The sequence below is a fragment of the Marmota monax genome, unplaced genomic scaffold (genome assembly GCF_021218885.2).
Source record: "Marmota monax isolate L192 unplaced genomic scaffold, Marmota_monax_Labrador192_F-V1.1 WCK01_AAM20220418_F8-fsc00002, whole genome shotgun sequence".
NCBI classification, from domain to species: domain Eukaryota; kingdom Metazoa; phylum Chordata; class Mammalia; order Rodentia; family Sciuridae; genus Marmota; species Marmota monax.
Window position 1 is genome coordinate 42,104,756 of NW_026693571.1, and position 15,443 is coordinate 42,120,198.

The window sequence follows — 15,443 nt, forward strand, 5'->3', positions numbered from 1 at the left end:
GAAATAATCCATTTATAAGGTTAGAGCCCTCATGATACGATCACCTCCCAATGACCCCATCTCTGAAAATTGTTGCACTGGGGACAAAACTTTCAATATATGATCTTTGGGGAAATATTTAAGAGCCAAACCAGAACATTATATATATTTATATAACAGGATTCAATGCTCACTACTATTTCCTTTCGTCATCATTATTCCATATTTGAGTCTTTTTAAAGATTTTCTTATGTCCTTAGAGTCCTCATATACAGTATTTATGTGGAAAACTTTTTAATTGTTTGGTCATCTTCAAATATTTTTCTCTTCTCTAACAGGTGAATGATACCTAAGTTGGATACAGGACTTTGGTGTTACAACTTTTTTTAATCCATAGATTTTTATTCCACTCTCTTTTCTGCCTTCTAGTGTTACAGATAGATGACTAACAATATTCCAATTTATTTTCTCTTGTAGAAAACGTATGATTTTGTTTGAGAATTTGTAACATTTTATTAGTTAGCCTTGCATTACTGTAATGAAGTACCTAAGGCAGTTAACTTATAAAGAGAAGTGATTTATTTAGTTCATGGTTTTGGAGGTTCCAGTCCAAAATCAGGTACTCCCATTGATTTTTTTCCTCTCCTAAGAGAACCAGATGATAATGACAGGGGTGCATGGTTGGAAAGACCACTCACATTATGAACCAGAAGCAGAGAGAGAAATATGACAGGTTGAGGTCCCAAAGGCCCTTCTAGGGGCACACACCAAGACCGAAGGATGACTCTCTAGTCTACCTTTTAAAGACCCAGAGCAGTTTGCAATACTTGCCACTGAAGGGACAAACCCTCTTATACATGGACCTTTGGGGAATGGTATACATATTCAAACCATAACCATTATGATTTAGATCTGAAGTTTCCTCCAAAAGTTCATGTGTGAGAATGCACGAAGGTTTAGAGGTAAAAAAATTGGGTTGTGAGAGCCTTAATCCCATCCATGCGTTACTCCTCTGATAGGGATTAACTGGGTAATAATTGTAGGCAGGTAAGGAGTGACCGGAGGAGGTGGGTCACTGTAGGTGTGCCTTTGGGGTTTGTGTTTTGTCCATGAAGGAGCTCTCTCTCTCTCTTTCTGCTTTCTGGTGCCATTTCCTGAGCTGCTTTCCTCTTCCACACCTTTCTTCCATGATATTCTGCCTCACCTTCAGCCCAGAACAATGGAGTTGGTCATCTATGGACTGAGACCTCTGAAACTGTAAGCCACAAAATAAACATTTTTTTCCTCTAATTGTTCTCATCAGGTCTTTTGGTCACAGCAGGAAAAAAAAAGTTTATTAAAATAATACCACATCTTTAAAATTAGGTTTCAGGAAGTTTATAAAAAAATATGACTACATGTGTGTATTTTTTCCTTACAATGGCATTAGTACCACATTAAAAATTTTCTCCAAAATAGGAAAAAATTGTATTATTTATTTAATTATTGTGTGTTTATATATGTTCCATAACACTCTGAAATGCCTGTTTTCAATTAAGTCTTTTCAGGTTATGTTACAATTCTTTTGTCCTTTCTCATAATTTTCAATTCTTCGTATTTTTAAATTATTTCATACAATTAGTCTTCCAAACCATTAATTTGTATCTGACCAATGACCATCATTCATAGAGGCTCTTTATCCAGTTGAGCAAGTTATCTTCTCCTTTTTTTTCTTTTCATGAATGGGTGTCAAACTTTTGTCAATTTTTTTATCTGTTGATATTATCATATGACCTTTCCTTTTATACTCTTCTAATATTAGAAAACACATTGATTTTCAAATGTTAGATGCACTTTACCTTTCTGAGAATAAACATTTAATAATGACATATTATCCATTTTCTATACTACTGGCTGCGTTTCTTAAGAATATTTTTAAGAATTTTTGCATCTATTTTCAAGACGGACATTTGTCTATACTTTTCTCTCTTTATAATATCATTTCTACTTTTGGTATCAGGATGATAAGGTCCTCTTAAAACAAATTGGAAATTATTCCATATTCTCTAATTTATGAAAGAGTTTTTTTGGCATTGTTATTTTTTCTTCCTGAAGTGTTTCATCAAATTAATCAGTGAAACCACCTATTTGTAAATTGGGGAAGTGGAGTGGTAATTAAATAAATTATTAAGTGAATTCAGTTGTTAAAGAGACATAAAGATGCTCAGATTTTCCATTTTGTTGACTAAAATTAGCCTAAATTTTATTATAATAATCCCACATTATCCTTTTAATGTCTACAGAATCTTTGATGGTTTCTCCTCTTGCATTCCAAATATTAGTTGTTGTATCTTCTGCCTCTTTTACTTGATCTGTTTGGCTAGTTTTTCAATTTTGTTGATTGTGGATTCCTAGAGTTGATGTCATTCTTTTCTTTATGATTTGTCCATTTTTTTCATTGTTTCCCAATCCCTTTTCCGTCACCTCTCTGTCTGAATTATTTCTATTGCCATACATTCCAGGTCCCTGAACTTTTCTTCTATAGAGTTTACTCTGCTATTAATTCCTTGAAGTCAGTTTTTCATTTCAGATATTGTATATTTTACTTCTCAAAGTACTACTTGTCATTTTTATGCCTTCTAATTCTCTTCTCTGTATATTCATGGTTTCCTTTAAATTTTATAGATGTTTTAATGTCTGCAATTGATATGTCCATCCTCATTTTCAAGTTATTTGTATTGATTTTTCTGCTTGTTATAAGTGCATATTTTACCTTCTCATAATCAATAACTTTATTTGGTACTAACTATTATGAAGTTTACATAGCCAAAGACTGAATTGTATTTTCTTCCTTTAAAGAGTGGTGGGCTTTGTTCTGACATATACTTAAATTACTACATCACTGACACATGTGATCCTTTGAAAGATTTTTTTTTTTAGTTACACATGACAGTACAGTGATCTTGACATTTCATACATTTGAATCAAATGGGGTATAATTTCTCATTTTTCTGATTGTACAGGTTGCAGAATCACATTGGTCTTACAGTCACCTATATACATACAGCCATAAGATTGTTTTTAAACTTTCTTAGGATGGATTTAGAGCAGTCTGTGTATTGGAGCTGGGTTGTATGAATATTAAGACATGACTACTCTGAAACTTCCACCAAGTGCTCTGAGTTTTCAGCAAGGGCACTCTGGTCTAGATAGTCAGAACTCAAATATCTTCCCAATCTATATCAGCTCCCAAAATTACCACGGAGTCTCATTGTAGTAATGCAGCAGTTTCACAGAGACTCCTTGTGAATGTCTGGAGCTCTTTTCTGTATAGATCTCTCTTCCCTGGTATTCTGGCAAAATTTTTAGCAGCCTTGATTACTTCACATTGTGATTTCTGTTTTCTCTATACAGCGAAATGACTGAGTGATGCTTGGAAGTTCCATCCTGCACTGTGCTCTGGAATATCTGCAAGCAACGAACCAATATGATCACATGGCTCATCTCACTTGTTTGCCTTCTCTCTCCTGGGATCATTGTCCTCCACTTTCCGTTGTCCACTGTCAAAATTACTAAATTATTCCTGGCTGCAAACGTTCTATTTACTGACTTATTTAGTTGGAAATTTAATGTTTGGGGCTTATGTTCTATGTTTAGATATCTTTGGGGGTATGCAGCTCAATTCTAATTTCTTCCGGTATGATGACTATTTTCTGTTCACATTCTCGTCTGTTTATTTCAATAGTACACTAGGCATGCAGTCGATTTTTTTTACAGAATTTTCCACAGGCTTTCAGGCCCAATAAGATGGTGGTGGTAGAGGTGGTGATTTTGTGTGCTTTGGGATTTGGTTTTGTTTATGACTGCTCTCTGAGGCTCATAGCTGTTGGATTCCACTAAGAGAAAGCATTTCCCAAAAAGGAGGCAAGTGAAGCAGCATCCCTTGAGGTGGCCTTCAGACCTCTGCTGAGAAACCTACAAGAAGCCTCCTTTATGTCATACTCACCCAAGCTCAGGGCTGGGATGACTCAACACTTCTCCTCTGGAGACCAAGGAGACCAGCCATATTCATGATATACAGGCAATAAATGTTACCTTCATCCCATAACCCTCACAGCATAACGCTGGTAGATTTTACAATCACAATCCTTACCCCAGTGCTCCCATACAGATCCTCAAGTGCTCAATGAGCTCACTGGAGAAAAAAATCCCACACTAGCGTTCTCTGCCAGTGCTCCAACAAAACCAAAGGCCTTATGAACTAGAAACCTGTAGGACTCAGTAGAGTTGTAATTGAGAAGATACAGCTAAATCAAACTTGGATAAGGAAGGAAAGATAGTATTTCTTTTGCCATTATGCAACATAAATTTTAACTTTTAAGACATTTCCTTTTGTGCTTCCTATGTATCTCCCACTTAATATCCTTGTCAAAGAGAGAAAAGCTAAGTTCATAAAAGTAACCCATGTTCTAGGTTAATCATTGATTCCTCATTGAAAGATATTTGCATTTCAACCACAACCTTTATAAACAGGGACTTAATATAAATTTATTTGTATATGTGTAGAATTTTAAATACCATGACAAGCTAAACAAGACAACATTTTTTTTGTGAATCCAATTCACAAGGGGAATGGCTGCATCAAAAAATACGAACACCCTCAGCAGATATTACCAGTAATTTCACCAATAGCAGTGTATAAAACAGGCATTACTTCTCACCCTAAACCTTGGCTGCATAAGATAGTCAAAATTATGAAAGTCTGGTAAGTATAAAGTATTATTTCATTTTGACTCTATTTTATTATTATTATTTTTAGTGCATGATAGTTACACATAACAGTGGGGTTCACTTTGACAAATTTGTAAATGCATATGACATAGTTTTCTCCATTTCCATCCCCAGTACTACTGTCTTCCCTCCCTTGCCCGCTCCCCAATCCTTTTTCTCTATTCTATTGGTCTCCCTTCTACTTGTTTATTTATTTTAAATTCACGCATTAGAGTTATACATAAAATTGGAATGCATGGTTATATATTCAGACATGCTCATGGCATAATCTGGTCAATTTTATTTCCAGACCTTCCCTTTGGTTTACCCTCTTCCCTCACCCTTTGTCCACTACTTCTACTCGACCGCTCACCCTTCTATTTTCATAATAATAGATATTCATTATTATTTGCCTTTTGGGTAACAACTTCTGTAAGATGATTACTTGTATTTTTTCATATCATACTAGATTTTTTTCTTACCTACTGATAAATATCCTTTGAATAGTCTGGAATGGAACTTCTTATAAAATAATGGTAATACCTTCTTCCAAATCTTTAACTTGACTTTTAGATTATAGTTTTTAAAGTCAGAATTGTCAAGTTTGTCACTCTTTCCCTAAAGTTGGTGCCTTTTATTCTTTTTTTTCCTGTTTCAAAAGGCTTTTCTTTGTCTGAAATCATGATGTAATTGTCCTATGTTTTCTTACAAAATGGTTTTAATTTTGTTCTTCACATTTAAGATCTTTCCATCTGGAATTTGTTTTTGTATGATGTGAGATAGAAATATAACCTAGGGAAATAATTATTATTTTCCCTAAAGCAAACCAATTTTTACAGTTCTTTTTATTAAATATTTTCCTCATTAATTCTCCGCTAACCAGTAATGTTGCCACTGTTTTATACCAAATCCCCCAATATGGCTCTATTTCAGGGTTCTTTTGTCTGTTTATTCATGCAGGAGGCAACCTTAGAGATCAATGTTTTGTTGTAAGGGGAGTTTTGAAGCTCACTGATGACTGTCCTCTACCATGGAACTATGTTCCATGTTTTATTCGGCTTCTTTGTAACTATGACCAAAAGACCTGACAAGAATAATTGTAGAAGGAAAAGTTTATTTTGGCTCATGGTTTCAGAGGCCTTGTCCATAGATGGCCAATTCTATTGCTTTGGGCCCAACGTGAGGCAGAACATCATGGCGGAAGGTTGTGGAGGAAGAAAGCAGCTCAGGACATTAGCAACAGGAAAGTAGAAAGAGCTCCACTCCCCAAGGACAAACTATAAGCCCCAAAGACACACTTCCAGTGACCTACCTCCTCCAACCAACCCTGCCTGACTACACTTATCACCCAGTTAATCCCTATCCGTGGATTAATGCACTGACTAGGTTAGGTCTCTCATAACCCAATCATTTTACCTCTAAACTTTCTAACATTTTCTCACACATGAGCTTTAGAAGGATACCACATATCTAATGGCAAAATCATGTTGGAAACGCTTAACTATCAGAGTCAAGGGGGATGTAATTGACATCATGCAACCAGACCCGGGGAGTTAGTGTGCTTGACACAGGGGTCGCCAGTGATGGCCAATAGAACATGATGTCTATAAAGATATAAGAACAGCAGACTAAGGTGTTGTTGATGAAAGAAGAAAAGAATGAAGGATGAAAGGAGGGAATGAGGAAGGAAGGAAGGAGAGAGGAAGTGGGGGAGGAAGGAAGGAGGGAGGGAGGGAGGGAAAGAAGGAAGGAAGGGTGAGCAGAAAATTGTCACTTTCATCCAGCTCCCAAATCTACATCTATCAACATTGTTGATTAGATCCCCTTGGAGAATGATCCTGAAGTGCCTCTATAGAAATATATATTAAATATTCTTTCTTGCTCCAAAGACACCTGAAGTCATTTGCCAGGATAAAGGCCTTTAGGGAACAAGAAATACCCCGACTTTCTTAAGTGACACAAAATAACTCCTATCTCATCCCTCCAGTCTTAATGGAGGGTTTAAGGAAACCAGGTAATCAATAGAGTCATGGTACAGGATCATCTGACTACAAAAAAAAAAAAAAGTGAAGGGATTATCTTCTAGGTCTTAGAACACAATAGGATTATTTCCTCAGATTCTAAATGTAAGTGATGCAGATATATGTATTAGTTTGCATTAGCTGGACTGAACCACAAAATACATTTAATAAGGATTTTCCATTCCATTCCTCAGAGTCCATTTTTCTAGACATGAATTGTATCTAGAGCTTTGTAATAAATTGTTCAGATGTTTTCTTTTTTCCTTTCATTTTGCAGATGTTAAGCACATGGAGCTCAGATGTGAATTTTCCTTCCTTTGACATACAATAAATTGAAACGTTTTGATCAGAACAAAAATGTTTGTATGTTTTCATTTCTTAACATGAGGGCATTATAAACTCTTCAGCTCTTTGAGGATCTTCTGCACAATGAAATGCTGTAGGTTTAGAGATTGCTAGTTGATTTCGACATGCAATTGAAGCTATCATGACTACTTTATTCAGACTTTGATATTTCTGCTGCTGCATTTTACAATCTTTTCAAATCTCAGTGCTGAAAGATAATGAAAACCTTTTAGCAAAATATTCTTAAACTTCTCTGTGCCTAATTTCATCACAATAACCTGCTTGTTCGGTTCTATAGAACTCAGGCTTCCTGTACATCCCCGAATGCACCATTTTCATTTTCAGCAGCAATTTTTATTAACCTGTCAGGAGTAGTGAAACAGACACCAGGGAACATTTGAGCATTCATAATGCACTTTTGCAAGTATTCTCCTCTCCAGCCCACAAGCAGATGTGGCCCTACAACATCCTACGGACTGGTCTGAAAAATTTCTCCTTAGTGAATTGGTTACTAATACTAACACTAGCATAGAAAAAAATATGTTTATGTTTCCCACAATGTGTTTATCTAGTTATTTCCCATTTTCACATTTATAAGGATAGTTTATCTTCTTATCTAGGTGACACCTTTGGATTTGAGAAAATTAGAGTGGTGCATAATGAAAATGCATCCTCATAGGCCAACCACTATTGGCAAGTTATGTACAGGTTATCTGAGATGATGGCTAAGAAGAAACCAAGAGTAGATTCTACCTACTTCACAATTTTTCTTAGATTTGTCGTATTTATTAATAGCTATTAGTGTAGCAAAAAAAAAAAAAAGTGTCCCAAAGAAAGAATAGAAACATCATCCCTGGGAAGTCAGAGTAATTTAATAAGTATTTTCCATTCCATTTCTCGGAGTAAAATAAGCACACACTTTTTTATTATCTTTGACTTCAGACTTCAACTATTCACTTGCTAGTTGTGACCGAGAGCAAGTCATTGAGTCCCAGGGTCATCATATGTAAACTGTGAATAGTTTATACATGAATCGGAAGATTGTTCTGAAAATAAAGTAATGAAATACATCTAGCACAAAATCTAGTAGGTCATAAGAGTTGGCTGAATGTTAGTTTTTAGGAAAAAGTTCTCTTTTTGTTTATTTATTTGTTTGCTTTGGGCCCTGCTGATTGAACCCAGGGGCACTCTACCACTAAGCTGCACCCCCAACCTTTTTGTATTTTTATTTTAAGACAGAGCCTCACCGAGTTGCTGAGGCTGGCCTCAGACTTGGGATCCTCCTGCTTCAGCCCCGCAAGGCTGAAGGCATGCACCACCGCACTTGGCAAGACAGTTTTCATAGGGGAAAATAAACCCCCCAAATTCAAGTGCTAGATAAGATGATTTCTCAAATTCCCTCCAGTTCTGTTTCTGATTGTCTAATTCCAAATGAGGGTGGAAGAATCAAGGAAGCAATTCCCATGTGGCTCTCCTGCAGAAGTTCTAGTAACACCAAACATCCCATCCGCATCACGCTGCCTTCACATATTGTCAGCTTCAGCTGTGAAAGTCATTTTCCCACAGAGTTCTCACTACGTCACTGGGACAAGAATAAGTTCTTAGTTAAGAAGACAAATTTTCCTGGTTGGAATTACAGTGTCTAAATTCAAATTTCACTCTTAGGATACATGCCTTTTCATGCATAGCTAAAAAACAAACACAGTCTGATCAAACCTATGTATCTCCTACCCTAAGGGAGACTATTAACTTCATAAATCCTACTTTTTATATCTTCAAAGTCAAGATTAACAATAAAATTCAGCCAGACTCAGTGGTCAGTACTGGTAATCCTTGCTACTCAAGAGGCTGAGGCATGAAGATCACATGTTTGATTCAGCCTGGGAAACATAGTGAGAGCTGTCTCAAAATAGAAAATAATTAACTAAATTAAATAAATACACACTCATGGGAGGTACTGATGGTAAAAAAACGATAAGACAATAATCTGTAGGCCTTCTTCGGATGGAAAGACTTTAATTTTAGTTTCTCTTTGAAATTATAATTATTTTGTTAAATCCTATTCTGTTTTCCTTATATCATGTGTGTGGTGTGTGTTTGAAGATACAGCATTAAAAAATAAGGTTAGTATAGCCATTATATACTTCGTGAGATTTCTTGATGTTTTATTGTGTAGCTTCTTAGTGATATTAGGATATATATGTAGAATATCATTGCTTTTAGTGCTTTATTAAGTTGGTTTGATTAATCCCACCAGAACCAGCTTTGTGACCTTCACAAGTACTTATCATAGCTGGGCACCATGGTGCAGTCATCCCAGCAACTTGGGAGGCTGAGGCAGGAGGATGGCAAATTTGAAGCGGGCCTCAGCAACTTAGCAAGCTCCTGTCTCAAAATAAAAAAGGATGGGGACATTGTTCATTGGTAAAGCACCCCTGGGTCCAATCCCCACTACCAAAATTTAAATAAAAAAAGAAAATATTTAACTTGTCCTACCCTCAATGTCCCATTATGTACGAATCACATGAAATTCATTCCAAAAAAAATGAAATGAGGCTGCAAAATATGAAGTAAGTTATTTCTTGCTTCCCACTGATATTTTCCCTCTATGTTGCTTCATCATGAGACTCCAACAATATTTAGTAAATAATATTCTCTCATCCCCTTCATTTATAGTTTTATAATTTTCTCCTCATTGCTTCCATCCCTGATACAAGCAAAAAGCAGTATCAGTGAAAGGTTAATGAAGACTATGAACTGTTGTTGCAGAGACTGAAGAGACATGAAAATTCTGAATTGCATCCTGAAATTTAATAACCATTAGTGAAATAGTTGGTGAAATGTAAATAAAAGCTGTAGCTGCAATAATGGTATCAAGGTTAATTTCTTGGTTGTGGTTGTAATGTGCTTATGTAAGATAATGTATTTGTTTTTAACAAACGCACATTAAAATATTTAGAACTAAAGCATTTCATATGCACAAGTTACTCTCCAGTGGCTCCAAGAACACATGTGTGTGGGTGCTTACACCTATATATGTATGTACCTGAGTGTGTATGCATATTCACAGAAAGCCCAACTTACAAAGGGTCGACTTCAAACTTTTTTATAATGATGATGCAAAAACTAAACTCATGCAGTAAAAAAAAAATGCACTTCAAATTTCTAATTTTGATCTTTCTTCAATCTATCAATATGTGGTCATATCCCAGCCCATCAGGCCACCACCAAGGGAGACAACCGAACTTGGCAGTGCACAATGATGCTGACAGATTTTGGATACAGGTATTCCATAAATTAGATGAGATATTCAACACTTCATTGTGAAATAGGCTTTATGTTAGGTGATTTTGTCCAACTACAGTCTAATGTATGCATTCTGACCATATTTAAGGTAGGCTAGACTAAGGTAGGATGTTTGATAGGTTAAGTATATTAAATGTATTTTTGATTGAGGATATTTTCTACTTATTATAGATATACTAGGACGTAAGTCCATCATTAAGTTGAAGAACATCTTATAAATACATGCATGTATATATTCAGAGAGTCCATATTTGCAAATTCATTTTCTCACTAAACTTAATTTGTAACAAAATCAATTCTTGTGGAACTTCTGCAGTCATCTGTAGACATGCACAGATTGCTGAAAATGTTCCAAATAAGCACAATCCCCACTGAGGTTGTACAAGCCACCCCTCTGTTTCAGTTCTCTTGATGCAAATAATGTCCTTGTCATGTTATTTGGTGCCACATTTTCACATTTTTGTGCTTTTTATTGATAATTTTACTATTTAAAAGTGCTGATGTGGGGCTGGGGATGTGGCTCAAGTGATAGCGCCCTCGCCTGGCATGCATGTGGCCCGGGTTCGATCCTCAGCACCACATACAAACAAAGATGTTGTGCCCGTCGAAAACTAAAATAAATGAATAAATATTAAAAAAATAAATAAATAAAAGTGCTGATGTGCTGCCCTGTGTTACTAAGTACAGGGCTGTAATGTGACTTATGGAGAAAATAAATGTATTAGAGAGTCTTTGTCCAGGCATGAGCTACAGTGCTATTGGCCATGAGATTCAAGTTAATGCATCAAGAATCCATTTTAGCCCAGTGTGGTGGTACACACAGGTGGTCCCAGTGGCTCGGGAGGCTGAGGCAGGAGGATCTAAGTTCAAAGATAGCTTCAGCAACTTAGTAAGGCACTAAGCCACTCAGTGAAACCCTGTGTCTAAATAAAATATACAGTAATAAAATATAAAATATAATAAAATATAAAATAAAATAATAAAATAAAAAGGGCTAGGGATGTGGCTCAGTAGTTGAGTGCCCCTGGGTTAAATCCCCAGTACCAAAAATAAAATTTAAACCAAAAAGAAACCTATTTTGAATAAGTGTCTTTGAACTGAGAAACACAATAAACAAAATTATGTATGGATCAATTGAGGGAAAGGTCGTAACCAGAGACTAGAAACCTAACTCAGTATTTCTTTTTTTTTTAATATTTATTTTTTTTAGTTTAGTTGGACATAATATGTTTACATTATTTATTTTTATGTGGTGTTGAGGATCGAACCCAGGGCCTTGCATGTGCTAGATGAGTGCTCTACCACTGAGCCCCAGCCCCAGCCCCCTAACCCAGTATTTCTGTTAGGCACAATGACTCTGTATTTATTCTTAGCGTTCAAAGTGGCATTATGGATCAAAAACCACCACAAATAATAGTGCAGAATGACAAAAGATAGAGACCAAAAGGAAAGGCTAAGGAAATGTGGCAAAATGTAAATTTGGAGAACTGGAATAAAGCCTGCAAGTGTTCTTTATACTCTCATGGAGGATTTTCTCCAAATCTGTATTTTAAAATGAAATTTAAAGATTAAAACAAAACAAAAGATAGCTTCCTTGGTTCAGAACCTTCTTTCATGGCTGAGAACAATCTAGAGGCACTAGATTAGGGCAGGAGATGGAAAGTGTGGAATACCGAAGGCAGTCACCTGTTTACTGTGGACAGCCTTGAGCAGCATGAGTACAAGGGTACAGTCATGGTCCAGAAGAGAAGGACCAGGTACCAGAAATGTGAAGAGCCCCAAACGGAGAAGAAGCACCGTCAGAAGCCTTGCAGAAGTAAGTTGTGATATGAGTCTGAACAAGCTCTAAGGTATAAAACTTCAAACAACAGGAGACGACTGCAAACTCTCCTATGACATTGGGTCTCCTGAGAACTTTTAAAGAAGCAGGCAGAACAGATACTTCCTCCTCTGCATTAATGTTCACCTTTTCTCAATGTTGGTATTCTTCCAGAGCCATTTGACAATTTTTTTTCATTATACAAAAAATGAGGTTAAAAAAAAAAAAACAAGTAACAACAAAAACCTTACGTTTCATCTAGGGAAAAAAATGTTTGTCTACTGAAATTGGTATATGTGTTCCTTGGATGGTGGGGTTCAGGAGTCTATTTCAGCTTGCTTTCTTGTTTAAGAAATAAGTACATTTAACAACATATCCCAGACACATTTTTAGGTGACTTTATTACTAGATTGCTACATGCATATAAGGAAGTACATGAATCACAAATATTCAGTTTGCTATATTTTCACAAGGTTATCAAAAAAGAGAACATCATCAATCCTGCAGAAGTCTTTTGACTTCCTCCCAATCACTGTTCCTCCATTACCAACATCCTAACTTTCAGATTAATTTTGTCTATTTTTGATAAACAATATTGTACAGTTTATACTCTTTCTTATCTGATTTCTTTTATTTGATATTAGCTTTATGGGAATGATCTATGTTTTTCCACACAATAATAGTTTGTTCTTTGTCATTTCAGTATAGTATTCTCTTATTTGAATATGCTAAAATTTATTTATTCACTTGACTATCAAGGGTATTTGGGTCGCTTCCCATTTTGAACTACTACTAATAGTACTACTATGAACACTCATGTTTTGGTACATATCTGTACACAAGGTTTATTCCTAGTTGTGAGATCATTGGTTGTGTTAGTCAGCTTTCTGTTACTGCAAAAAAGCACCTGACATAAGCAAATTATAAGGAAGAAAGGTTTATTTTTACCTCATAGTTTTAGAGGATTCAGTCCATGGTCAGTTGCCTCTATTGCTTTTGGGCCTGTGGTGAGTCACCACATCCAGGTTGGAGTGAATGACAAAGGAGATTGCTCACCTTAAGGCAGCCAAGAGGCAAAGAGAAAAGGGAAATGACTGGAGATCCCACCTGACCTAACTTCCTCCTGTTACTCTTACCTCTTAAGGATTCCACCACCTCCCAATAGCTCCAGGGAATGGTAATCAATACTTTAACACATGGGCCTTTGGGGAACACTTATCCAAACCATAGCTTTGGGTTATTAAGTATCTATGTGTATATTCAGTGCTCAGTTTTAATCTGTCAAAGAGTTATTAAAGATGTTAAGCCAATTTAAACCTTCATCAATAGTATATGAAAATTATCCTAGTTACTCTTATTATTGTTTTCTATTTTTATTTCATTGTACTCAGAGAACATACTCTGCAAAACCTCTACTTTTTTGAAGGTAAATTTTTAATTGTGGCTAAGAGTATGAACAACACTTATAAATATTTCATGGAAAGAAGAGAAAACATCTATTTGTTTATACATACATAAAATTACCAAATTGAGATTTGAATAACTTTGGAGTGGTAGAATATTCCTGGAAGTGGAGACAGTGTCATACAAATGTCAGTCTTCCTCAAACTAAAATACAAATATAATGCATTTCCAACTAAATTGTAATATTTTTGTAAGGTTAAAAATATGTTATAAAATTTAGACACAAAATTTAAACACCACCTGGGTGTGGTGACAGCACACTTGTTATCCCAACATCTCAGGAGGCTGAGGCAGGAAGATCGTGAGTTCAGAGCTAACCTCAGCAAAAGCAAGGTGCAAAGCAATTCAGTGAGACCCTGTCTCTAAATAAAATACAAAATAGGCCTGGCAATATTGCTCAGTGGTTGAGTGCCCCTAAGTTTAATCCCTAGTTCCCTCCCCCCAAAAAATTTAGAAACAAAGACAATCTCAAAAAATGTGATAGTCACTGAAATTAAAAATAAATTAGTAAATGAATGCTTATCTTACATCTAATGAATTACCGTCAAGTTACTACAAATATTATGGGATATGTTGTCACAGGAATACTCAAATAGAAGAATATAGACTTTAGAAACCAATCTAAATATATAAGAATTTTACATGTAAGTATGGTTTGATAGTATATTGGGTAAAATGAATTTTATTCAATGGATTATCCAGAAAAAAAATACTACCCTATTTGATACCATACAAATAAGTAACACATTAATTTAATAACTGTCTCAAAAAGTTAATTGATAGAGTATATAAAAGAATATCCATGTAACTTTGGGGAATGGAGAATGATTAAGAAGACATTTTGGAGCTCAGAAGCCATAGAGAAAATTATCACCATATTTGCATAAAAAATAAAATTTCATTTCAAAAGTCTAAGACAGACTGGGAGAAAATATTTGCAAGATCTATAAGAAAACTGAGCAGAGTTGGTGTAAAAGGGACAAAGGAAAGAGAGGACCACCCCAAAACCAGGCAAAATGAATAAAAGCCTGGAATCATAGAAGGCCATATGCCATGTTTTTTTAAGCACAAGGAAGGAAGGAAGGAAAGGAGGGAGGAAGGAAAAGAAAAAAAAAATATGCAACAGAAAAAGAAAAGGGAAATTTGTTAAGACAGGAAGCTATAAAAACCAAGCTCCTTATATTAATTTAAAACAAAAATAACACTCAAATCAGCAATACAAATGTATAGAGATCAAATCCCATACCAATTGCTACAGGGAAAGAATAAGAACAAGAATGGGGCTTCTATAGACAATAAAAACATACCAGAAAGATATATACAAAATACAGATGAAAGGTGTAAAGTACTATTTCAAATAAGCTAAAAGTCATTAAGAAAATATGCAAAAGTTTAAATATAATGTAATTAAAAATTATAAAAATCTAAAACTGAGGTGACAGAACTCAAAAAATAGAAATTAGAAATAAAATAATTTTAGAAATCAAGGCTAACAGAAGAAACACAGGAGGAAAAAAAATTCAACACATAAAAGAGAATTAATGAAAAGGTAGAAAATTTACTTAACTAAATACAAAAAAATGAATATAATCAAATTATTTGAGTGACATAATTAAAGACAAGGAAAGAAATTCTAATATATGGATAATAAGAGTGCAAAAAATGATATAGTATAAATAAACTAAAATTTTATGAAAACTTTCCCCCAAAATAATTTTTAAAAACTTTTGGAACTATCTATTGAAAAAATATGTTTACTT